The sequence below is a fragment of the Panthera leo genome, chromosome B3 (genome assembly GCF_018350215.1).
Source record: "Panthera leo isolate Ple1 chromosome B3, P.leo_Ple1_pat1.1, whole genome shotgun sequence".
NCBI classification, from domain to species: domain Eukaryota; kingdom Metazoa; phylum Chordata; class Mammalia; order Carnivora; family Felidae; genus Panthera; species Panthera leo.
In genome coordinates this window covers 127044216-127070365 of record NC_056684.1, presented here as the reverse complement: position 1 = coordinate 127070365, position 26150 = coordinate 127044216, and positions in this window count along the sequence as shown.

Sequence of the window (26150 nt, the reverse complement as noted above, 5' to 3'; positions counted from 1 at the left end):
ACCTGCTTCAGATTCTGTGTCTCCCTCTCTCTCTGCCCCTCCCCTGCTTGTGCTCTGTCTCTCTCAAAAATGAATAAACATTAAAACAAAATGTAAAAAATAAAGAAATAGAGTATTAATAAGAGCCAAAGGCTCTGTTCTGTCACAGGTCTTCACAGGTCTTTGTCACCATCACCTGCATCTAAGGTAATCACTATTCTTTTTTTTTTTTTTAATGTTTATTTATTTATTTTGAGAGACAGAGTGAGAGACAGAGAGGGGGGAGAGAGAGACCGGGGGAGGGACAGAAAGAGAGGGAGAGAGAGACCCCCAAGTAGGCTCTGCACTGACCTATGCAGGGCTCGATCTAACAAACCGTAAGATCATGACCTGAGCTGAAACCAAGAGTTGGACACTTAACCGACTGAGCCACCAGGTGCCGCAGCACTATTTTGATTTGTGATTTTTTAGTGTGGAGGTCTATGACTTTTGACAAATGCACAGAATCATGTAATTATTTTTATAATCGGAAGCAGGTTCAGCCATCCCCAAATTCTCTAATGGATGTCTGCACCCAAGAATGTTTCCAGCCATCCCAGGGAGGCAAGAGGTTTTCGTTTTTTCCCCTTTCCCAGCAGCATTAGGGTTTCCCCTGTGTTCCCAGAACTCTTTTGTTCCATTCCAGGAAGTACATTCTGCCTTTCCCACAGCTGTGTCCCCTCCTCTCCCGCAGACCTTAGGGGAAAACCACTTAGGGGAAATTCTTTTGGTCTTCAGACCCCTGCCCACTCTTCCAAGATTCTCATGAGCACCGCGTAAAAATTCATGGAGTAAAGCCGGGTAGTAGGTGTGACCAATCTTTGTATCTGTAGTTCCAGGGACTCTGTACTTTCCTACTACCCACACTTGGTCCTTGGCCATTCATTTAAAATAGCTGATTTTTTTTTAGTTGTGTATATGTCTTCATCCTGTTCTCTGCCCCCGGTGAGTCACTGCTTGCGACCTCTCTCTGCTTAGAGGCATCTGTCTGTCTTTCGATTTCAGGCTTGCTGATTGCTCCTGCCCCTTCAGTCCCCTGATGAATTTGTGAAAATTATGAGTTTTTAAGACCATTAAGCGTTTTCCTTTTTATATAGGTAGAGTAAATACTCTTTCTGGATTGCTACACCCTCAGCAGAAGCAAGAAGTCTTGGTTCAGTCTTTTTTTTTTTTTTCTTGTTTTATATTACTCCATTTAATCAACTGTTCTTATTATTGAGAAATATTCAGGTTGTTTCTGGGGTTTTGAATAATCCTCTATGACCATCTTTACAAGGACTTTGGTGTCTACAGATACGTATTTCTCCTCAACTCCTAAACTTAGGAGTGAAATTGTTAGGCAATAGAGTACTCATAGCTTCATCTGTGCTAGATAACATCAGTTTTCCAAGGGAACTGTTAATTTTTAACTTCACTCCACTTCATAAGTATAAAATGACTCCATTTCTCTTCAGTGCTTTTAAAGAGCTGCTTTAAAACTTTTACCAATTTTATATGATTGTTCTTGGTGTGACAGTTGGTTTTATATACACTACACCTTTTCAGAGAGAAGCAGCTACTTCGTAGCATTAGTTTTACATTTACAAATATACTGCTAATTATCATTCTAAACATACTTGACATTTACAGAGATAATGCAAAATTTAAAGTTTGCATTCACAATCTATCGGTATCATAAAAATTAACTGAATAGTTTACATTGAAATGCATTACCACCGTTACTTTTAAAAACTATGATTTACACAGTTCTATGACCTAACAAATAATCTCTGTTTCTTACCATTTCTGTCTCTGTCTCTCCGTATCACTTCCACTTTCTGTGTTCCTCTGTTTCATCCTGTCACTTTAAATATTTCCGTAGTATCCCATTTCGTTTATGTACCAGATCCTGTCGACCCAATATTCTGCCACCGATCAAGTAAATTATTTCAAATGTTTCCCTGTTATAAATAATGTTCTAATCAGCACAGTTGTGTGTGTGCCTGTGTGTATGTGTGTGTTTGTATAATTGTTAAACAGTAGTTGAAGTATTTCTTTGGGTACAAATTATTTGCTATGAAATTACTAAGTTGAAATATATAAATATTCATTTTTTAAAATTTTCAAACAATCTCAAAGTTATAGAGAAGTTGGAAGGAACTGACAACAAATCGCCTCCCTAAACTATTTGAGAGTAAGTTACTTACCTCGTGTCCCCCATTCCCAAATATCTTTGTGCACATTTCTTACAAATAAAGACACTGTCCGACATAACCATAGTACAACCATAAAACTAGCGGTGGTAGCTTTGATACATTACTACCATCTAATTGTCAGACCCTCCATAACTTTGGCCAATTATTCATTTAGTGTCCTTTATACAACAAAAGCATCTAGATGAGAATTAGGTTTTCCATGTATTTCTTATTTCTCTTTAGTCTCCTCAAGCCTAAAATAGTTTTCTTTTCTTTTCATGACCTCCCCGCTTTTGAAAACAGCCAATCAGTATGTTGTACAAGGTACTTCAACTTGGATTGTCGGAGGTTTTCTTATGATTGGATTCAGGTCATGTACCTTTGGCAGAAACATTATAGAGGTCATGCTATTTCTTTTCACTGCATCCTATCAGTAGGCAAACATTTTCATTTGTCCAATTATTGATGATACTCCCTTTAATTATTTGATAAGTGTTCTTCCAGGTTTCTCCAGTATCGTGATTTTTTTTTCTTTTATACTTTGCATTCTGTAACGAGTTTCTTCCAAGTTATTAAAATATCCTTTTCCTTATGAAATTTGTTTCTTTATTACTTTAGTTTGGGTTCAGAGTTTCTTATTTTATTCAGTATTTTATAGCCTGTAACTATTATTATTTATTATTATTATTATTATTATTATTATTTTAAGGTTAGTCAAGTGAAGCAGTGGGAGTAGAGAAGGAACAAAGAAATCTGTAACTGGCAATGATCAATTAATTGTAAACACCACTACACTTGAACCAGTCTGTAGGTATTATTTTAATGTTCAATTGTACCATATTTGGCTAGTGGGAGCACTTCAATCTTTCTCTGCCCTTATGACTGCCCTCATCATTTGAGGGGGGGTGGATTTTTCTGCTTTCTGGTACAAGAAATTCTAAGGTCTTTTATTTTTCTTTCACAAGCCCACTAAAAGCCATTTCTCCAAAGAATCCTAATTTCTTTTAGTGAAGATAATACATAAAAGCCAAATTGGAGGCTAGACATTATCAATGCTGTTAAGGTATCACTACTTTCCAGCTCTCTCAAAAGCAGAGCTAGATTATATGTTTGTTGGGGTGCCTGGGTTGCTCAGTTGGTTAAGCATCTGACTTTGACTCAGCTCATAATCTCAGGGCCTGAGATCTAGCCCTGCGTTGGGCACTGTACTGTCAGCTCAGAGCCTGGAACCTGCTTCAGATTCTGTGTCTCCCTCTCTGCTCCTCCCCTGCTCATACTGTCTCAAAAATAAACATTAATTTTTTTTTCTCATTTAGATTCGATTATATTCTTGTTTATATATAATGTGTACCTTAGTCTTTTATAGTATATTTATTTCTATATTTCTCCACCTATATTTATTTCTCTATCTGTATGCACTGAAGACTATGAATTCACACTGATACAAGCAGTTCCAATCCAACTCAACAAATTTTCTATTTTTCTCCATTTTTATGTTTGTAAAATTTTTTTTAGTGGGGGGCTCTTCATTCCTAATACATTTACTACCCCTTTTCCTCCATGCAGATGTTTTCCTTTCCTACTTGGGCTTTGACACCAGCTAAATGCGTACCCTCACTGACCCTTCGGTAGAGACGTCCTCCTCGCCCTACTACTGTCTCTGGGCCAAAGCAACCTCTCATTTCCTATTCGGACAAGTTTGTTCTCTTTCATTTCAAAACCTTAAGACTAAAGAGTTCATTCATAAAGGGTTGGAGTTAGAAGAAGAAGTAAGAGGAGAAAAATAGGTGAAATGAATATTTTCAAATTTAACACAATACAAAATTATTCTTCTGTTTTCCCATGAGTTGTAATATCAATCTTTTTAACCCTTGTTAAATGATAAGAAATAAATAACAATTATTTTGGAAATATTTTAGCAATTATGGCTGAGGTTGACAACTTTTTAATATTGGTCATGTGTGCTTTCTTTCTCTAAAGGGTTATTTTTTATCATTTTTTTCTACCTTGCATTTTTTCTTTCTTGTTGAGTGCTTGTTTTATTATTCATTCAACAAATAGTCACTGTACATGTATTATTGACCCTTAATATTATTCTCTAGCTAGATATTTTTCATTTGTATGAGCCCTTTATGTGGAATTATAGTAATGAGCTCCTCAAAGGCAAGAATCAAACTTCATGTTTATCTTGGATTCATTTCACCTCATAGTACAATGGCAGATATTTACTCATTAGCAACTTCCTTTTAATTATCTATTTGAAGGAAATTATTTAATCTGTGGTCCATGGATAAGTTTTAGACACTTACGAACTTGAAAATGTATAGGTAGGTATGTGTCTATGTATGTATGTTTTTCTTGAGGGTGGCTAAGTTTCCATAGGAGCACTGAAATGCTCATTTGGTCCCATTATTTTACTATAAAACTAGAGATGTGCTGAACATTAGATGTAAGTAAAGATTTATTTATATTAGAGACTATGACTAAACTCATAAGCTTATTCTTCATAAACTATCCTATGATCAGGACAATGACCTTTGGTATTAAATCTTCATAGCATATAGACTAAAAAAACTTTCAACTCTGACTGGTAAGAAATGCCTCCCTGTGATGATGGATCGCCCAAAAGAAAATAATCCTTTTCTTTAAAGATAGGATTGTTTTGGTTCTACAAGAATATTTTATTTAAAGTAAATGAATGACAAACAAAAAGTATTCTTCCCAGTGCTTCATATAAATACTCCTCAAACTGGACGTATTTTTTATCAAAACAAACTTCTCCAAAGAGTTTAAATTGCAAATATGAATCAAAATACCTACTCCACATTTTAAACTACAAATGTGTTTTTATTGTGACTAGTATTTTATAATAAAAGTAGTAGGGGGGCGCCTGGGTGGCGCAGTCGGTTGAGCGTCCGACTTCGGCCAGGTCACGATCTCGCGGTCCCTGAGTTCGAGCCCCGCGTCGGGCTCTGGGCTGATGACTCGGAGCCTGGAGCCTGTTTCCGATTCTGTGTCTCCCTCTCCCTCTGCCCCTCCCCCGTTCATGCTCTGTCTCTCTCTGTCCCAAAAATAAATTAAAAACGTTGAAAAAAAAAATTAAAAAAAAAAAAGTAGTAGGGTTTAGCACTTTGAATTACTCTGATAAAGGATATAATTTATCTAAGCTGCTAAACATGCAATGAATATCTCTAAAAGATAGTGAGGTAATATTCTTGGAAGATTCCGAAAGCATGACGATTGGTAACCGACTTTGTGAACTGTGAATTACCTGGAGGACATCATCCTACAATGCAATTAGTAGCTATTAACTATATTCTGAGTATATAAATGTCAAGTATAGTAGGGATTTGCATCAATATTTGGTCATTTTTGTTCTGCGATGGGGAGCACACAGATGCATAACAATACACTGTTAATAATTTAATCACAGCGCCAACACCATCTCAATGTTAGAATCTTAACGCTTTGTAATCATTTACAATTATTTATCATATTTGATAGCCTTACATTCAATCCCCTCTTCATATGTTGATTTAGTGAACATTTTATACAGTGTCTCTAATGCTAGAAATTAGGCGTGTGGGATTCAATAGAATAGCGCCATATTAAGGCCAAATTACATTGTATGTGAGGGAAATCTGGACATTAAAGCAGCAGGGCAAATCATGCCTGAAGACGCTAGGCAGGGGCAGAATTCAGAATCCAAACCTCATACCCATACCAACACTGCTTTCAGTTTTGTCGAAAATAGCAGGAAATTACTCCTGTTAATATCTTCCTGATATTCTTGGAACATATAAGTCACATTCAAATATCATTAATCTTCCCTTGTGAAAAAGTAAAAACGTCAAGAAAATAGCATACGTTTGGGTGGATGGTAGGGCGCACAAGAACATTAGCATAACACTATTATTTTGTTTGGCTTTATCCCCAGCCCCAATTGATCCCTATCAAAACTCAAGTTAGAATTCCAGCCATGACACCTACTAGCTGTGGGACAGTTTGTTATTCTATCTCTTAAACCTGAGTGTGGTCATATATGAAATGGATATGGTATTATCTTCCCTGAGTTATCAGGATAGTTAAAGCATAATGTATATAAACACCTTGCATAGTGTCTGACTTATAAGAAGCATCCATGGACCTTTTAATATCTACAATATAGTTTCAACTCTCCAAGATCAAAATGTGTGGATGTATGTTTCTTGTGCTTCAGCCTTATCTTATAAATTCTCACAATAAATTTCCATCACCAAATGCAACATGAGCCTTCCCTGTAGCTCACTGAAATCTGAAACAGGTTAAAAAACGTATGTTCTTACGGTATGTTCCATACTGTACTTAGCTTTCCAATGAACATATTACAGTATTGTAATTGAACTTGTAGCCTCACCAGAAAACCAATACATGCTTAATAAAATTTCTGTTGATTTTGGCCAAATATTAGTACAAGAATGATCTTGTAATAATTGCTGCAATCATTAGTTATTCTATCTGGGGATAGTCAAAGTTCACTTGTCTCTAATCGATCTGGTTTGACTGTATAGACATGGTTTGAGACTTCTTAATAAATAGCAAATGTATGCAACAACAAAACAAAAGCTATTTCAGAAAGAAGGAACTCAAGAAGAAAGCTGTAACAACAGCATTGTTTAAAAACAAAACAACAACAAAAAACCCCAAATCAGTGCATTGACTTGAACTGGGCATCTAGATAACATCATAATTGAAAACAGACGCACTAAGCAGAAAGCAGCTTTTGGGTTTCTGGTTCCTGAACATTAATGCAATTGCCTAGTTGTGAAGTCATTTAGCTAATGATAAATTGTAAATCACTCTGCTACCTGAAATGTAAGACCAGATCTATATTATGTTAATGAATCTGATGCTGCATTGCAAATGATTAGTAAGAATCATCAGGGGCTGTTAAAACTCTACTGGTAATGAGCGGCATTTTGTTCCAGGGGAGAAAACTGGACTTAGAACTTGGCTTGCTAGCATTTTCTAGCTAGAAGATGACTTTACTTCTTTGAAATTCAGGTGCTCCTGTAAAATGGGGAGCTATTATTTGTCAGAGAATAAATTATAATCATGTATATGAAAGCATTTTGTATATGGCAAAATGAGGTGTTTTTTATGATTATGGTACCATTCTTTTTTTAAAATCATTAGATTTTAAATACATATTTAACATGTAATCATATAGAATAATATAAAATAAATTTATTGAGCTATTTAATAGGAAAGGGAAAAGCTGGTGATAGATACATACTCTTCTCTTTATTTAATTCAAGACCTCTATGATAGTTCATTCAGTGATGTTATATTACTTTATGTTATAACATTGTTTTAGTTCTAATTTAATAAGGCTTTAAAATAATGAAATTAATCACTAATTTTATCTAATCACTAATTTTAAAAAGAACACACAGGATAGATTAATTCACAAAAAAAAATGTTTAAGGACTAATATTTTAGAATTCAAAATTCAAGATGCTTCCTAATTTCATATTCAGTGAACAGTTGTCAAGGACATTATATGCCAAGTTATGCCAACCTGTAATATAGGCATCTCTTTAAGTCGTTATTATAAACCATAGAAACAAGTAGTGTCCTGCCAGCTTTTAGACAAAGAGACTGAGGTTCAGAGAAGTTCTGTATAGCCTAAAGTCACATGACTAATGCATTAGAGTGTTGGCATTTTATTCTTTGTTTTTATTCCAAAGCCATTGCTTTTCCCCTTTAGGCTATATTTTGCCAACTAGCTTTTATAATTATTTGTAAAATATACATTTAATTTGAAGTCACTTTGTCTATGTAGGCATCAAAGAACAAAAGGCATGTACATAAGATAGGAATATAAATATATATATTCAATTATTTTTGCATAAATTATAGATTCTCTGGACACACTGCCTGTATTCAGTCTTTTGTGTAATATTGAGACTAATATTTATCTTATGTGCACCTCGATTTCCTTAACTATTAGAAGGTGATCATCATTCTACCCATCTCATAAGATTTCTGTGAGTATGACAAGATCTTACATAGAAAGAGCTCAGAATAGCACCTGGCACTGAATAAGCACTTGGTAACCGATAGCTGTTGTTTTTAGCCCGTTATTTTCTGCTACTGTCTAGATCACTTTTGTTCTAGATAGCCCCATTTCAAAGTCAAGAAAAGGTAAGTCTTTGATGAAAAAAAATCACATTTGGCACATCATAATTTATTTACAATACACACCCTATGTCCACTTTAATAGTCAACTTCTTTTTCTAAGAATTTTATCATTTTCACACGATTCATTGTCTAACTTAGTTATAATATTTTTCTGCAGTGAAGCCTTAAGGAAAAAAATCTCAATCATTTGTCTTTGCTTGCAGAGGGAGAGAACAGGGCAGGCTGTTACCACCCCTCTGAAGGACAGCACATCCAATGTGAAAGAGAACAAATTGGCAACTCGACTTTAACAACAAAACCATAATAATCACACTTGTTAGTTATTTAGAAGGAAGTATCTTTCCCAAAAGATGTTGAAGTAATAGCAGTTGCAATTCGTTTTTAACAGATTATGCACTGGAGTCTATGCAAAGGATGTTATGTGGACCCTTTCTAATCTTCACATGAGCCTTGCGTGAGAGAATGGGGCTTCCCGTTTTATAGATAAGCGAACAAACTCACAGACTTTATGTGATTTGGAAGGATGCAGAGCACAGGAGATATGAAGTACAAACGTTATAGTTAGACCGAACTGGGTTTAAACTCTGTTTTATTTTTTCCTCGCTATCTAATACATAGCCTTTCTCCATCTTATTTTTTTATGATCTGCAAAATGCCTCATCATATTTATGTGTGATAATGTCCATAAGATCTTTAATTTATTTCTGGACACACGGCAAGCTTTCATACGTGGTTACTCATATTATGATTAAGTTAATGCGTCGATATTATGTGAACCGATGCTAAAACACACATTTGTCCAACTCCAAACATCACCATCACTTACAACCATGTTTATCTACTCTTAAAAAATATATTGAAACTAGACATTTTGATAAACCATCTCTTAATTAAGATCTAATTCTCTAGACAGAAAAGCCCTTTGTGTGCCTGTTCATTTTCATCATCAGGCTACATTGATCACTCTATTAAACAAATATTCTTCCTCTTGTATTGTGTCCCATTGCAAAATATGGGTTTAAATATGAGCCAAGGTGATGGCCTTGACCTGTTCTCACATGGAGAACAGGTGCCCACAGACCACTTTAGTTTTATGTTTTTCTTTTTGGAGAAAGAGCTTTGATTGCAATTTTTGATGTACTGTGAAGCACTGTTTTATACACTGGGTAGACTATTACCCACAGGAGATTAATACATCATAACACCAAATCAAGAGTGACATATTCATTTTCACACCAAAAGCATACCAGCAGTATTTATCATAAAGAAATGATTGATTTACACCAAGTAGAGGCAATTTACATTTTTATATACACATGCGCACTCACATAGAAACTTTAAAAGCTTTAGCTTAATTATCTTCTAATACATATTTTTGACGAAACGTATTCTTAAAAAAGTAAAAACAGTGACTGTAACCACGAAATGTTTTGTTCGGTTCGATTAATTAACGAGTTATGAAAATATCCTTCAAGGGAACTTAAGTCAAAAATGATGTTTCACCAAAGTCATTCCATCACGAACTGGAGCACTGCAGCCTACTAGGACCGGTGCTAAAGCCACTCAGCATGTGACATGCCGATGCCATGTTATTTATGGTGGCACGGGTCCATGATTCCTCCCCTCAGTGACTGGAATTCGAAATACTCATAGAAGGATTTATGACTCAATAGTTTAGTTTTGGAGAATCCGTACTTCACAAATGATAATGAACTTCTGTAACAAAATTAATCTGTCTCGGTCATAGATGCACCATCCTCCCCAATAACATCTTAACCTCTTGAACAAATCAAAGATTTTCTTTCCACTCATCCTCTGCTAAATTCTATACTTTCTTGGGGAGATCGTGAACATTGACATGCTCCATAGCAATGAGTGATTTTAGAGTATCTTTCCCTATTTTTTTGCATTTTTAATTTTTTTTTACATGTGACAGGACAGAGTTATAATCAGGAATATTTTTTTTTAATTCAATTAAGGCTTCCAAATTCTAAGAACTGCATTATGCACTAAAAATTTTGAATTAAATGATCTATGGTCCCTAGCCTAACTTTTCTATTTAACTCCACCATGAGATCAAAAGAGGAAAGAAAAAAAAATCAATAAATGCAAAATAAACACTCTCAGAATAAAATTTTACACCAAAAACTAAATCTCTGAATGCATGTTGCTCCCAATTAAGCCAACCATATTATTTTATTCACTGGAATGAGAGATAGAGAAAAAAAGTAAGAGGACTGAGGACATGGGGCACCTGGTTGGCTCTCATGATCTCGCGGTTTGTAGGTTTGAACCCCACAAACGCCCCCCGCCCCTCTCCACGTCGGGCTAACAGCTCAGGGCCTGCAGCCTGCTTCGGAATCCGTGTCGCCCCCTCTCTCTGCCCCTCCCCTACTTGCTCTCTCTCTCTCTCTCTCTCTCTCAAAAATAAAATAAAACCTTTAAAAACAAAAGAGGACAGAATCCTTGAATTCTACTGTATTTCTATAAGTGATTTCAAGATACCAAATGAAGCTATAACTGCAAAAGGTTAAGTGTGCCCATCATTGACCAAAAAAACCAACTATCTTCCATAAATCACAATGTCAAGGTAGATGTTATAATCAAATTTGTAAAATATTTCAAAATAATATGACATATTGACTGACGAATTATCTCAAATTACTGCACTTAATTGTGCAGCTTCCTTGACTCCCTTATTTTTTTATGTTGTAATTTGCAATCCAGTTTCATCTCTGGTATTGAAAGGCTGAAATTACAATGACAAACATATTGGGCATACACATTCTTCTTTTAGGAACAATAAGAATGGGGGCGCCTGTGTGGCTTGGTGGGCTGGGCGCCTGAGTTCTGCCCAGGTCAGGGTCCAGCACTTGGTGGGTTGGAGCCCCACGTAGAGCTCTGTGCTGACAGGCTCAGAGGCTGGACCCTGCTTCGGATTCTGGGTCTCCCTCTCTCTCTGCCCCTCCATCTCCCAAAAATAGATAAACATTTAAAAAACTCATTTGAAAAAATAACAGTAAGAATGTGAGAATGGTCTCAAAGTAAACATTGGAACAGAAATAAGAAAGATAACATACACTGAGAATTTAAGGAACAAATCACTAGGAAATACCTAAGGGATTCCACAACCAAATCTAGGAAATTAAGCCATATTTATTCTTTGTTTTTATTATGAAATTTATTGTCAAATTGGTTTTTATACAACACCCAGTGCTCATCCCAACAGGTGACCTCCTCAACGCCCATCACCTCTTTCCCCTCCCTCCCACCCCCCATCAACCCTCAGAAGCCATATTTATTCTTAAGTAACTTATTTGCAGTTAAAATGTCAAGGAGATTTTTTTATTAAAAGACACAATGTTAACAGAAAAAACTAAATAAATAAAGGGCAAAAAAACTGCCTAATGCTAGCCCAAAACTGAAAGGATCTAGTTTTTGAAAAAGATAAGTTTATAATTGTAAAGTTTGTATAAATATTATTTCAAATAAAATTGGAGAATGGTGTACAAATACATAGTTTTTGAGTAAAAAAAAAATGTTTAGTATTTTCAATGAGCCGGTAAGTTTTGGTCAGAGAGGAGATGTCTTCCATGGTGAAAGACATAGACTAAAAAAAGTTGAGTATTTTAAATAAGACATCTGTGGCAGATGAATCTTTTAAGACGGTCAACACACTGAATAAATCTGAAAAAAAATAATGCAAACATGTATTCAGGTGACATTTTTGCCTGAATTGGCCAAATGTTTAACCATAGCAGCAGCTTCACAAGCTCATAAGTAGCCTTCCATCTTAAACTCTAAAAGGAAGTTTAATATCCAGATACATACGAGAACACTGCATGTTCTATGCCCACGTGGAGGAGTACATTGCACATTAGCATATTAAAGATTTGAGTGGCTCAGCTGTATGGACATATTTTTAACTACATTTGATGTATCATACTTGATGACTTGAATATTTTCAAATGAAATGATTAAAATGCTATAGAATCAGCATTTTATGAAACATTTCTAAGCTATGGTGCTCCAAACACAACCATTGGCTGATAAACAGAAGTGTGCTGTGTTTGATTTTCTCTGTTCTCCCCTTCAGATTGCTTATGCTTTTTCCAAACTGCTTCCCCAAGTGGCTGACCAGCTCTTCACAAAAGAGCGCTTTGCCCTCTGACTTCAAGTTACTTAAAGGTTGGCACCAACAGGAATTCAGAGAATGGGCAAGAGGTCTAGTACATATTACCCTGACTGTCTACCTACAGGATCACTCACTACATGTTGGCTATGTCCCTATGCCAAAGACTAAAACTCTTACCAGGTGGCATTTCCCTACAGGTACTCTACCTGTGCTCTAATCACGCCTTCTCTTCCCCCTTTAGAACTGTGAGTGGTAACATCTGTCCACTGTTGTTAGAACTATGATGCTTGATTATTATTTCTATTAGACCTGTCCGTGCCTTTGCAAATGATTTCCTTTGATTGAGTCATCTCTTTCCTGTGGGCTCCATGAGTACTCCCAGGAAATGGACGCTCAAAAAAAGATTCTAGGATTAAGTTGCTCACATGTTTAAAGAGTTCACAGATAATCCTTGGCAGACAAGCAACAGGTCACCAGTAATTGGCCAGGTAGTGGCATCACGACTATTTGAAATTATCACTAATTTATAATACATTAAATATACTCATTTTACCTTATATTAAATACATTAGATGAAGTGTAGACAGATGCTGGGAGTATAGTTGGCTCTGATCCCCAGCACTGGGGAATATAAATCTGATTACTTACTACTCTGCTTAAACTTCCTGTTTTTTATAGTCCCTCACACTCTGTCCCGGGAGTAAATACAAGATATTCACAGAATGTACAAAGATTCTGGTCTTGGTGTGTGGTCTCCTTCCATATCACTTCCCTGAAAATATGGTTTTTTTAGTTCACTCTGGGATGGGCCACTTGCTCTTGAAAAAGTTGTCGGCAATATTTTTTTTCCCCTTCCACGCCTCACACATGCTCTTGTCTCTCTAGACTGTCTTCCCATTTTGTATTCAACCTCCCTATAGTGTCTAGTCCATGATGCACAGCAACATAGCTGACGCCACTGCCTCTTTGCTTACCCCAACCTGCTGTGTATCTTTCTCCTCTGTGCTTCCTAAACACTTATGAATACCTCTAATAAGCAGTACTGACACTGTCATGCACCAAATTGTACTCATCAGTGTTTCCTACCAGACTGACAGATCATTGGTTAAGACGGCCCTGTGCTATTTTTTTTAACAATATATCTTTAGTGCCGGTCACATTCTCCAGCATGTAGGAGGAAATCTAGGAAAAAACTGTTGATTTAAATAATTAATTACAATTCCTTTTTCTAATATGTTAAAATCAATATATGTACTCTTTCATGATGCAATGCTTACATGTGTACAAGTCCAAAATTTTATTATTAAAATAATTCAGGGGCACCTGGGTGGCTCAGACGGTTGAGTGTATGACTCTTGATTTCAGCTCAGGTTATGATCCCAGAGTTGTGGGATTGAGCCCCAAGATTCTCTCTCTCTGCTCCTCTCTGCTTGCACACTCTCTCCTCTCTAAGATAAGATAGGATAAGGTAAGAGAAGAGAAGAGAAAAATTAAATTAAGTTGAAACAATTCAAAGATATGCCATTGAAAAAATTAAAAGTATACAAAGAAGTGTATTAAAATCACCCTTAACCTCTCTCTATTCTTCCAATCTTCTTATCACAATTGACTTACATTAACAATAACAATACAGTGATATTATCTAATAATGCTTTCTAGGAAATTTTTTACCAAACAAAATAGAATGCACTATTTAGAAGAAGATACTTTTCTGTAGTTTTTACTTGTCTGGCAGAAAATCATGGGCATATTAGCACTAATTGTGCTTTGGAGTTTAACATAGCCACAGAGCAGTGTTTTCTTTAACACAACAGACTGAAAAAATGTATGAGATAAATGATTCTCATTAAGCGTTTGCTACCTGGTTGGAGACTTTATTTGTCTTGTGGATAATTCTAAATACATTGTGGTTCTTCATACACCACTGCATTTGGTGGCTATCTAGATGCCTAAGAATGTAACTGAAAACATTAACAGGCTCTTCTAGAAGCAGGCATTCCACATTTTCCCTGGTTTTCCAAAAATCACCATTAAATTTAGAAACCACTAAATGTAAGCACGTTTTCATGTATTTGTGAGGAGTTAAATGTGTTGCAAAAGGCAAACAAGTGTTTAAAGTCCCTACAAGTACAGTGGATAAAAACATGCGCACCACAAGTCATGGTTTTTGCTTTTCTTACCACACCATATAGTAATATGAAAGGAAAAAGGAGGAAACAAGACAGGAAAAAGATTTTGAATTTATTTTTAGTGGGTCACTTTAATGCACACATGGTTTGCTCCAGAATATGTAAATGCTGAAAATCCTACCTTTACCTAATACAAAATAAAGGAGGACATATTTTTGTGAAGTATTTCCCAAGAACAAGCAGGGATTTGGCATATTTGTTTTTGAATATTGTGATTGGCACTGTTAGTCTAATAGACAGCAAGGGGACAGCTCTATTAACCACTGTGGCTTGAAATCCTGATTTATGTTTCATCCTCTAATTAAAATCCAAGAACCCTAAAGCTGAGATATATTATGTATAAATTTACTTTAGCAATGAGATGTCTATTAGATGATGTAAATGTCACGATGAAATTGGAGGACCTTTTCTTCAATATGAAAAATGGAAATAATCTTTAGCAGAGAGAGATCCAAACCATTTCCAAAGGACAGATAGAAAGGTCTAAGACACCAGAGTACCTTAGAAAGCAGATCGTGACTGGATTTCATGTCTTGTTACTACGTAGGGAGCCAGAAAAAAATATATAAATTTTCTCTTTCAAGCTCTAGTTAGGAAAAAGAGGCAAGCTAATGTTCTGGTGGTACTGCATGGGCTATGCTAACATCCTCAGAACAGAATTGACTTTAATTCAACATATTCACTGAGTCCATTGTTGTATTTAATAATGTATTAGTACTATATAGCTCTTGATTTGTTTAAATAAAGGTATTCAGCTGTCTTTAAGAGCAAAAAGAAAGAAGTGTTAGTCACAGAGAAGGTACTTTTAGAATCAAATTCTAAATTCTAGTCTTTACATTGTTTATTTCTAACTTAGGATCAGAACAATAGAACTTATTACTTTAAAATAGGAGTCCAGGGGCATCTGGGTGGCTCAGTTGATTAAGTGTCCAGCTCTGGCTCAGGTCATGATCTCACTGTGCGTGAGTTCAAGTCCCGCATTGGGCTGTCTGCTGTCAGTGCAGAATCTGCTTTAGATCCTCTCTCTCCTCTCTCTCTGCCCCTCCCCTGTTCATCCTTCTCTCTCAAAAATAAATAAATAAATAAATAAATAAACAAATAAATCTTAATTTTTTTTCATAAAATAGGAATCCAGTTTTCTTTTCTTAAGGATTCCCAAAAGAAGCTTAGCTGCGATTATATATGAAACTACTAAGGGAGAAGGGAGTTTCAAGGGGAACTCAACAGAGAGAAATGCCTCCAAACCAAAAGAGGAGGTTCGTTTCCACACCTGCACCTCCTGTGTATGAACCGCATGCCCTTTCCATACTCTGCTTTCCTCTCTGAGTGCAAGACTAACGGGAACATGAGCCATTACTGGTACATTCACTCATGAAATGGATTGTTTTTCTACTATGTTAAATCATAATACTTACCAATATATAAGCTATTAATAATAAGTGAGTTAACATATCAATGAATAATAAGCATATAAATACATGTAATGATATTTTGTTTATTCCATTTCCTTGAAAGAAGCAGGAAAGGAAAGCATTGGGCTCTAAGGGCAAAAAAAAAGGGGGGGACATCATAAATGTTATCTTTAAAGCTTGTAGATATTTCACAGAATTGCCTAGACCCTTTATTTTGGACACCTGAATCTTACATATACTAGAAGTTTAATAAAAAAACTATAGACTCACAGGTTCATCCAAGTCTTGATTACAGCTTCTTTGTTGCAATGAACTTTACCTTGACTATTTTATGTTTATTACACTACATAGCATACTGTGTCATATAGGGATACCACGACTAGCATTTGTTAGCAATTTACTATTTCAAAAACAATTTTATCTACATTATATTATATGACTTTCATTATTTCATGAGTTAGCTAACATTATTGCCATTTTGTAGAATAAGTCACTTAGAGTCAAAAGGATTGACTTCCCTGACTGTAGTTATGAAATTCCAAAACCTTGTAGCAAATAAAGTGTTTCAGACTGTGAATGTCATGCTCTTCCTCACACAATATCCATCAAGAAATGATTATTGAAAGAACAAAACTTGTTTTTCATTTGATGTTACTTTCTGAAAACTTACCAAATGCACAGTGTATGCAAGTCATGGAACCAGATGCCAGAGATATAAAAGTAGTGAAACTGCAGATTTTCCACTCAATAAACTTAGAGTCTAAAGAAGATGTTATCAGAGGTTCACAGGATCCACAGTATCGATCTACTATTCCTTCTCCATCACCAACAGCTATTAGATGATCATATTGAGGCCATATATCATGGCATGATTTTCTCATGAGACGGGTCTTATGTTATGAATATAAATGGCAAATATAATAAAGGGCTAATCTTTATGTAAGGTAAACAGAAGCAAATGCCTTGCAGGATACCCTGTGAATTTGCACAAAGCTAGCAAGAGCTGTTTTGTCCGTGAATATTTTTGAGTCTGTAAAAGATGGTTAAGTGATTGTATAATGACCTCGGAGAAAAGGCCTCACTACTTCTTCTGTATTTCAATAGTTGTATTTTATTAGAAACTCAGAAATAAGAAAATAGCTTCACAATTGAAAAGAATCTTTTTTTATCCATCTGAAAATCCTCTTTAATAGCAAACTGGTGATTCTAATAGGTTTTATGTCTGTATTTCCAATCGAGTTTTGTTTTCTTTGTTGCCAAACTATATGACCGTATACAAACTAAACATATTAGTTCTACTTCTGCTATATTTGAATGCATGCCTATGGACTCTAAACCAAGAAACAAGTAAATAAAAGTCAAACAGAAAACAAACCAAAAAACCACCTACAGGCTCTGAAGTACACACAAAAGCAAGGAAGTTTTCTGACGGAGAGTTGAACCACAGGGGGAAAAATAAAAAAAATAAACTATCTTAGAACGATTTACTCATTCTTATGGCTTTAGGCTAGAAGACAGAATGCAGTCACCTCCCCAGAGGGTGGATAAAATTCAGAAAGAAAACACAAAGTTTTCTGGCTTAAAGTAGCAAAAGTCAGAGTTCAAGGAAACCACAATCATTGGAGAGTGAGAGGCTAATCCTGGAGGATCCAGGGCCAGAGAAGGAGAACTCCAAATTTTATGTATACACTTTTCTCAGATCTCTGACCAAATCTAGAAACACGCAAACATGGGGCAGGCCTCCAACAACCCCGCTAAAGACAAAAGAATTAAATGGAGAAGCTCGTGCCCAAAAGATGGGGTTGTGAATTGGGTCAAATGTTCACTGCCTACTATAAGAAAATGCCAAGCCTCTGAAGGAGGCATTTACAATTCAAGAATGCAATTCAAAATTATTAAGCATTGGAAGAACTTGGAAAATGTGACCTATTCTCAAGGGGAAAAAAAAATTCAACAGAAACCAACACTGAGATGACCCAGATGTCAGGATGTTTAGTCTAGGATGTTAAAGTAAATTTTATAACTATGCTTGATTAGAAAAGAGGAAAATACACTTCTAATGAATGCAAAGACAGAAGATGTTGAAAGAGAAGTAGAAAGAATAAAAATATCCAAATGGAAATTTTATAATTGAAAAAATACAATACAATAAAATACAATAACAAAAATCCAAAATGCCAGGATAGTCTTAGGAGAAGAACGGTAGGGACTTTTAAAAAGAGTCACTAAAAAGAGAGATAGTTTAATAGAAGATATCTAATCCTAAGAAAAGAGAGAAAAATAATGAGGAAAAAAAATGAAGAGAGATTCAAGGATGAGTGGGATGACAAAAATGAAAACCACTCACATATGTGTGATTAGACTCCCAAAGAGATCATAGATAACTGAGTAGGAAAAACACTTAAAGAAATATTGGCCTGAAAACCTCCCAAATTTAGTGAAAGCTATACATTTACCGATCCGCTAGGCTCAAATTCAAACAAGATAAATATAAAGAAAACCACAACCAGCTATTTCATAGTCAATTGCTGAAAACCAGAGATAAAGAGAAAATTCTGAAAGAAGCCTGAGGAAAATGGCAACTTACATCCGGGGGGGAAACAATTAGAATGATCAAAGACTTCTAATCAGAAATTATAAAAACCAGAAGACAGCAAAACATCTTTAAGTGCTGAAATGAAAAAACTGCTTACCAAGAATTTTATATCTATATAAATACCTTTCAGAATGATAGTGCAATATTTTCAGAGAAAAGACAAATAGATGAGTTATCTACAGACCCCCTACTATAAGGAAAGTTTAAGGCTCTTTTTCAAGCTGAAGGGATATGACATAGTATAGAATAGTATCCTCAGGAATAAGTGAAAAACATCAGAAATGGTAAATACTGAAATAAATATAAAATGCTATTTTTCTCCCTTAGTTTTAAAATCCATATGGCTGAGACACCTGGATGGCTCAGTTGGTTAAGTATCAGACTTTTGATTTTGCTCAGGTCATGAGTTCAAACTCTGTACCAGGCTCTGTGCTAACAGTGTAGAGCCTGCTTGGGATTCTCTCTCTCTCTCTCTCTCTCTCTCTCTCTCTCTCTGCCCCTCCTGCTCATATTCATGCTCTCTGTCTCTCTCCCCCAAAATAAATAAATAAACTTAAAAAAATAAAATCCATATTACTAAAAAAATTATAACATTGAATTATCATTTTTATGTTTGTATATGTAAAAATAGAACACAGTAGCATAAAATTAAGGGATATAAACAGTTACAAGATTTAACTCTAAGTAGATTGAAAACTTTAGTTTGTGTTATCCCTCAAGGAACCACTAACAAAAAATGCAAAATTAATAATCCAATACGTAAGTTAAAATGGAATACTAAAAAATATCTAAATGATACAAAATAAAGCAGGAAATGAGGAACAAAAGAACAAATTCAAAAGAGAGAAAGTAGAAAACAATGTTAGACCTAAATCCAACTACATTAATAATTAAATGAAGTTTTAAAAAGGTAAACATTCTAATTAAAACATCACAGACGTCAAAATTGATTAAGAATCCACTCTGCACTATATATGAGATCCATTTCATATATATATAACACAAATTGAAACTACGTGGATGAAAAAATATTTAATATGCAAACAGTATGTATTACAGAGCAAATCAATTACGTCCACTTAGGACAAAAGAATGATCAGATGTAACATGGGCGTTGAATACTGATAAAAGAACACAAAACATTCAGGAATCTATTATTTACCTAGTAACAGAGCTCTATTTTTTTAAATTCATTATTAATTTATTTATTAGTTTTTGACAGAGAGAGAGAGAGAGAGGAGGGCAGAGGGACAGAGAAAGAGAGAGAGTCTGAAGCCGGCTCCGTGCTCCGAGCAGAGCCCGATGAGGGGCTCTACATCACGACCGTGAGATCATGACCTGAGCTGAAATCAGAGTGGGACGCTTAGCTGACTGAGCCACAGAGGCATCCCATTACTGGACAGCAGAGCTTTAAAATCATGTAGCAAAGATTGACAGAAGAGACCATTCCCCAAATGTTGTTAAAAATGTTAACACATCTCTTTCAGCAGTTGATAGAACTAGACACACACACACACAAATTCCACTACCATGACCTCATTGATATATAGAGAGCAATACATTCAACAATTGAAGACTACATATTTTTTGCAAGTGTGCAGAGCACGTTTACCAAAATAAGCTATATGCTGCCCCATAAATATATTTTCTTTTTCTTTTTCTTTTTTTTTAATTTAATCCCAGGGTCACGTGGGTGGCTCAGTAGGCTGAGCATCTGACCAGCTCAGGTCATAATCTCCTGGCTCGTGAGTTCGAGCCCCACGCCTGGCTCACTGCTGACAGTGCAGAGCCTGTTTAAGATCTGCTGTCTCTCTCTCTCTCTCTCTCTCTCTCTATCTGCCCCTCCCCTGTCCTTTCTCTCCCCAAAATAAACAAACATGAAAAGAATTTAATTCCGGGGCACCTGGGTGGCTCAGTCGGTTGAGCATCCGACTTCAGCTCGGTCTGTGAGTTCGAGCCCCGCGTAGGGCTCTGTGCTGACAGCTGGGAGCCTGGAGCCTGCTTTGGAATCTGTGTCTCCCTCTCTCTCTGCTCCTCCCCGCCTCTCATGCTCTGTCTCTCTCTGTCTCTCTCTGTCTCTCTCTGTCTCTCTCTCTCCGTCAAAAATAAATAAACATTAAAAAAATTAAAAGAATTTAATTCCAATATAGTTATATTAGTTTCATGTATACAACATAATGGTTCAACAATTCTATATCAAGACAAGTGTACCAAAGAATATTTTCACTAGATTTCAAAGAATTGAAATCACATATAGTATGTTGTTTATTATTAACAGAATTAAATTAAAGCAAACATGATACAATATCTACAAAACACAAATATTTGGAAATTATGCAAAATACTTGTAGATAATCTGTAGAAATCACCAAAAAAGTAAAAACAAGTTTAAGCAAATGCTACAATTCAGCATATCCACTTTTGTGGAATGTAGTCAAACTGTTGCTTAAAAGGAAATACATAACTTTAAGTTATATTAAACTTATATTAAAAAAGAAGACCTAAAATCAATAACCCAAGTTTCCAGAGAGCAGGCTTTATGTAAAGACTGGAAGGCTATGAGGTAAGAAAGCACACAGGTTCCAGATTAGAAAGGGTACCATGTACACAGGTCAGGAGCTTGAACTTTACGTCGAATGCCCTGGGGAGTCATTGCAGTGTTCTCAGTAGGGAAGAAGTAGGATCAGATTTTTCATTTCAAAAAGATTATTCTGAGAGCGGAGTGATTTATGGATTTATTTCAGATCCACTTGCAGTGAATAGACAGGAAGTCATTTAATAATCTATATCTGAAAGGGACCAGAGTCCATTAAAATGCTGTCTATGGAAACTGGGAGAACCCGCTGGTGTCAGAACTATTAAGGAGGTAGTAGCAATAAGATTTTGTGACTGGTTGCATGTTGATGTTGAGCCAAAGGGTGGACTTTTCTTGGCTTTGGTGAAACAGAGGATGTGGGAACAGCAGCAACAGTCACGGAAATTTAAAAAAAAAAAAGGTGAAACAGGAGGTTTCAAGGAAAAATAGGCATTCATTGTAGGGGAGTTAGACATTCAGCTTGTTAATTTTCTCAATTTCTATTTTCTGTTACATTAATTTCTACTCTTGTCTTTGTTACTTTCTCCTTCTTTGTGTTGGGTTTACTTTTTTTTTATTTCAGAGGAGTCTGACTCAATTTTTCTTCTGCTATTGGGATGAGATTTATAGGAGAATACTGTTTGCTTTGAGGAGACAATGTAATGGGAAAGATAGCAAACCTATAAGAAGTTTGAGGCTTGTTGTCAATGGTGGCATTAGGAATTATTTTACTATTGGGAATACCTTTCTCTTGTAGAGATGGTCAAATAAATGAAATTTCTATGTACAGTACAGTATTGCATAGTACAGAAGAAAATATCAGCACCATATTGGAGTGCTAATATTGGGTTATGCTGTTTGGAAGACACTAATATTCACAGCCTTAGTTTATTCTTTTAAAAAATAATTTTTATTTATTACTGATAGAGAGAAAGAGACAGAGCATGAGCAAGGGGAGGGGCAGAGCAAGAGAGGGACACAGAATCTGAAGCAGGTTCTAGGCTCCGAGCTGTCGGCACAGAGCCCGACACGGGGCTCAAACTCACCAGCCGTGAGACCATGACCTGAGCCATAGTCGGATGCTTAACCGACTGAGCCACCCAGGTGTCCCACAGCCTTAGTTTATTCCTTATCATTCCTCAGGCAGAAAACTTCTATATCTGAAATCCATTCTACCTAAGAATAGCTAAATACAAACCCTAAGTTTTCGTACCTGTTATGGGAGATGAAAGAGCATACACACATTTTTCCCATGTCCGGGAAAACAATATTCTATAAAATACCTCATATTAATTGCTCATAATGAATTATTGATCCTATAGCCCCTGGAAATAACATAATTGCATCTTCTAATAATCTTTTACTCTTCATCACACTTGATTTTTATAAAATTTTTTAGTGTTTATTTATTCTTGAGAGAAAGAGAGAGAGCATGAGTAAGGGACAGGTAGAGAGAGAAGGCCGAGGATCTGAAGAGGACTCCGTGCTGACAGCAGAGAGCCCAGTGTGGGGCTCGAACCCATGAACCATGAGATCATGACCTGAGCCGGAGTCAGAAGCTTAACTAACCGAGCCACCTTGGCGCCCTACCCTTGACTTTTAGCACGTTTGCTACTGTTAATTGAGTCCTCTTTCTTGATACTATACTCACATTCCTTAAACTCTTTCCTTTATCTCTCTTGAATTTATTTTCCTGTTTCCTTTGAGAATTCCTCTTTGTTCCTTATACTTTCGTGATTTCAACCAGTTACTCACAAATATATATTTTCTCATTAGACAATTTTCCTGAACTTCCAACTATTGTATCTAACTGTCTGATAGCCATCACTAATAGATGTTCCGTAGGACTTCAGCTGAACTTGTCAAACACAAAATTCATACCTACCTTCTCCATATCAACCACCTGAATCCATTTAATACATTTAAGCACTATCATCCACCCAGTCATTCAAAACCGAGGAGCCACCGATAAAGCCTCTTTTACCCCCTCAATCAATTAACAATCCTGTTAACTTTACCCCTAAATTATATCTTGGATATGCACACCTCTACATTTCATTGTTCATCATTAATCACTGAAACTACATTTCATTTCATTGTTCATCATTAATCACTGAAACTACCACAAAGACTGGAGTTTACTCTTTCAAATTCACCTTTCAGAAAAAACCACTCACATGCATATACACACGTCCACATGCATATATGTATACACACATTCATAACTGTTTCATTTCTTCATTTCAATCTTTCTGTGACTCTCCATGGCATAGAGAATATAGTCCCGTTAGTGGTACTAATTTAGTTCTAGGTAAACAGTTTTATAGATGATTTAATAATGATTAATGATTTAATCATGATTATAATGATTTAATAATTTATAATGATTTAAATAAATAGAACAGGAATGGGGCACCTGGGTGACTCAGTCGGTTGGACCTCTGACTTCACTCAGGTCATGATCTTGTGGTTTGTGAGTTCAAGCCCTGCGTCGGGCTCTGGGCTGACAGCTCAGAGCCTGGAGACTGCTTCAGATTCTGTGTCTCCCTCTCTCTCTCTCTGCCCCTCCCCTGCTCATGCTCTGTCTCTGTCTCTCTCTTTCTCAAAAATAAACATTGAAAACATTTTTAAAAATTAGGACAGATGAACAATTAATGCTAACCACAAACACTTCCAAAATCTGCCCAATATCTAATCATAGAGTCATGAATCTAAATACAACCGCTATTCATTATCAAACATTTATCGAGTCCCTAATATCAGTCTGTCATGCATTCCGATACTAGAAATACATTAGCAGGCAAGGCAAACTTTATCTTGCTAAATCAATTAAACAAAAAGGCCACTGGGCTGTGTTGGCTTTCATGCCCTTGTAGCCTTTTGTAAGTAAAATCAAACCTAACCCTAAAATGCTTCCAGTGTAAGTAAGCAAGACCTAAAGACAACCAATTATAAACAACCGACAAGTCTTTCCCAAATAAAGCAACCACGTAAGCCACAGCCACTCAAATGGAGCCATTGTGTTGCCTCCTGTCACCTCTTCTCTATGAAAGTCTTTCCGCGAGTTCCTGCAGACGGGGCACTCCCAACCACCTTCCATTTGGCACGACCCCATTTGTGTCGAGTTTTGCTCAAATAAGCTCTTATCAATTTAATGTTTAAAATAATATAAAACCCTATCAATTTAAAAGGTCATCTTTTAAGAATGCTCTCACGATGCTTACATTTCTATATATAAATAAGTGATTAACTTCAAAGCAGTGATACGATTTCTAAAAAATAAAATATGTCAGTCGGACATAGGAACTCAAGATTGTGTGTTAACTAGAGTCATCAAAAAGAGATGTCTCCTAGGAGACGACACTGATTTGATACATACATGTTAAAAAACGGTAGGCTTGATGCCCTAATGATGGAGTACAGTTTTTTAAGCAGACAGCCAAGCAACACAAAGGACCATAAATGAGGATGATTCTTGCGCATTTGAAAGGCAGAAAGAGAGAAAGTGGAAGTAGAGCATGATGGGAAAGAATGATGGGAAAGGAGATGAACTTTGTGAGGAAAGGAAACATCCAAGGTCTTCCAGGACAGGGTAAATCGAGTAATAAAAGATTATGTTTCCAGCTCCTCACCTGTAGGAGAGTTACATATTATTATGCTTCCCTTTTCAAAAGAGGTATACTCTTTCATTAGTTTTCATCATTATATACCTATTTCTTTTAATTAAATAGAAATAAAAGCAAACCCAATAGATTTATAATCACATGTGTGCAATTTCCAAGGAGGAACAATTATGATTTAGGACATTTTCTGAATCCTCTTTACATCTTTTCCTTGATGTTTTTCTTCCTCGTTAAATTTTCCTTTTTGTCTTTCGTTAAAGACCTCTCCAGGAGCACCTGGGTGGCTCAGTCGGTTAAGCATCCAGCTTCTACTCATGTCACGATCTCATGGTTCATGGGTTCAAGCCTTGTATCAGCTCTGAATTGACAGTGTGGAGCCTACTTGGTATTCTCTCTCTTTCTCTCTCTCTCTGCCTCTTTACCCACTCACGCCTTCTCTCTTCCTCAAAAATAAATAAGTAAACTCTTAGAAAGAAAGAAAGAAAGAAAGAAAGAAAGAAAGAAAGAAAGAAAGAAAAAGACCTCTCCATGGTTTTCCACTATAAGCATTTGTTTTTTAAAAAAAGATCTGGAATTCATTTTAACTATAGTATAAATAAATGACCAATAGCTGCTTAAAGTATTTGCAATCTTAATATATATGTCATAAAATCTCAAGATATAAACTAAGGAAAGATTACTCTTACTGGTAGAAAAAAATATATTTTTCCTAAGTGATGTTGGCCTCTCAAAACTTTCTGTTTTAAGTACCCCCCTGGAGCTGGAGAACTGAGCTGGGTGTGCGTGCTAACAGAGGTCATAGCTGATAGGAGCATTTAGGTAAATCCAAAGTTCATGTACACCATTTTACATCAGGCCTCATCCGCATTCTACTATAAACCCCCAAAATCCAAAAGTATAGATTTTTATACTTTTTTAAAAAGCACAATCTAGAGCGGCATTAAACAGGCATCAGATCTGTCTCAAGGCATTAAGCTTTTAGTTTTTCAGACAACAGTGGAAGTGCAGGAGATTTGTTTGAGTACCTAAATTTGACCATAATCTCTGAATCTTTTTACATAGCAAACTTAACACTTTGGCCCCTGGAGTACCCTATTTGATACAACCTGGCATCTAACCAAAAGTCACCTTACACTGAAAGAGTTATTTGAGTAAATTACTGGGGGACCTTGAGATTTGTGAGTAAGAAACTGTGTGTGTGCTTAATTCAAGCCACAGTCATTAAGATTATATATCACGCAATCC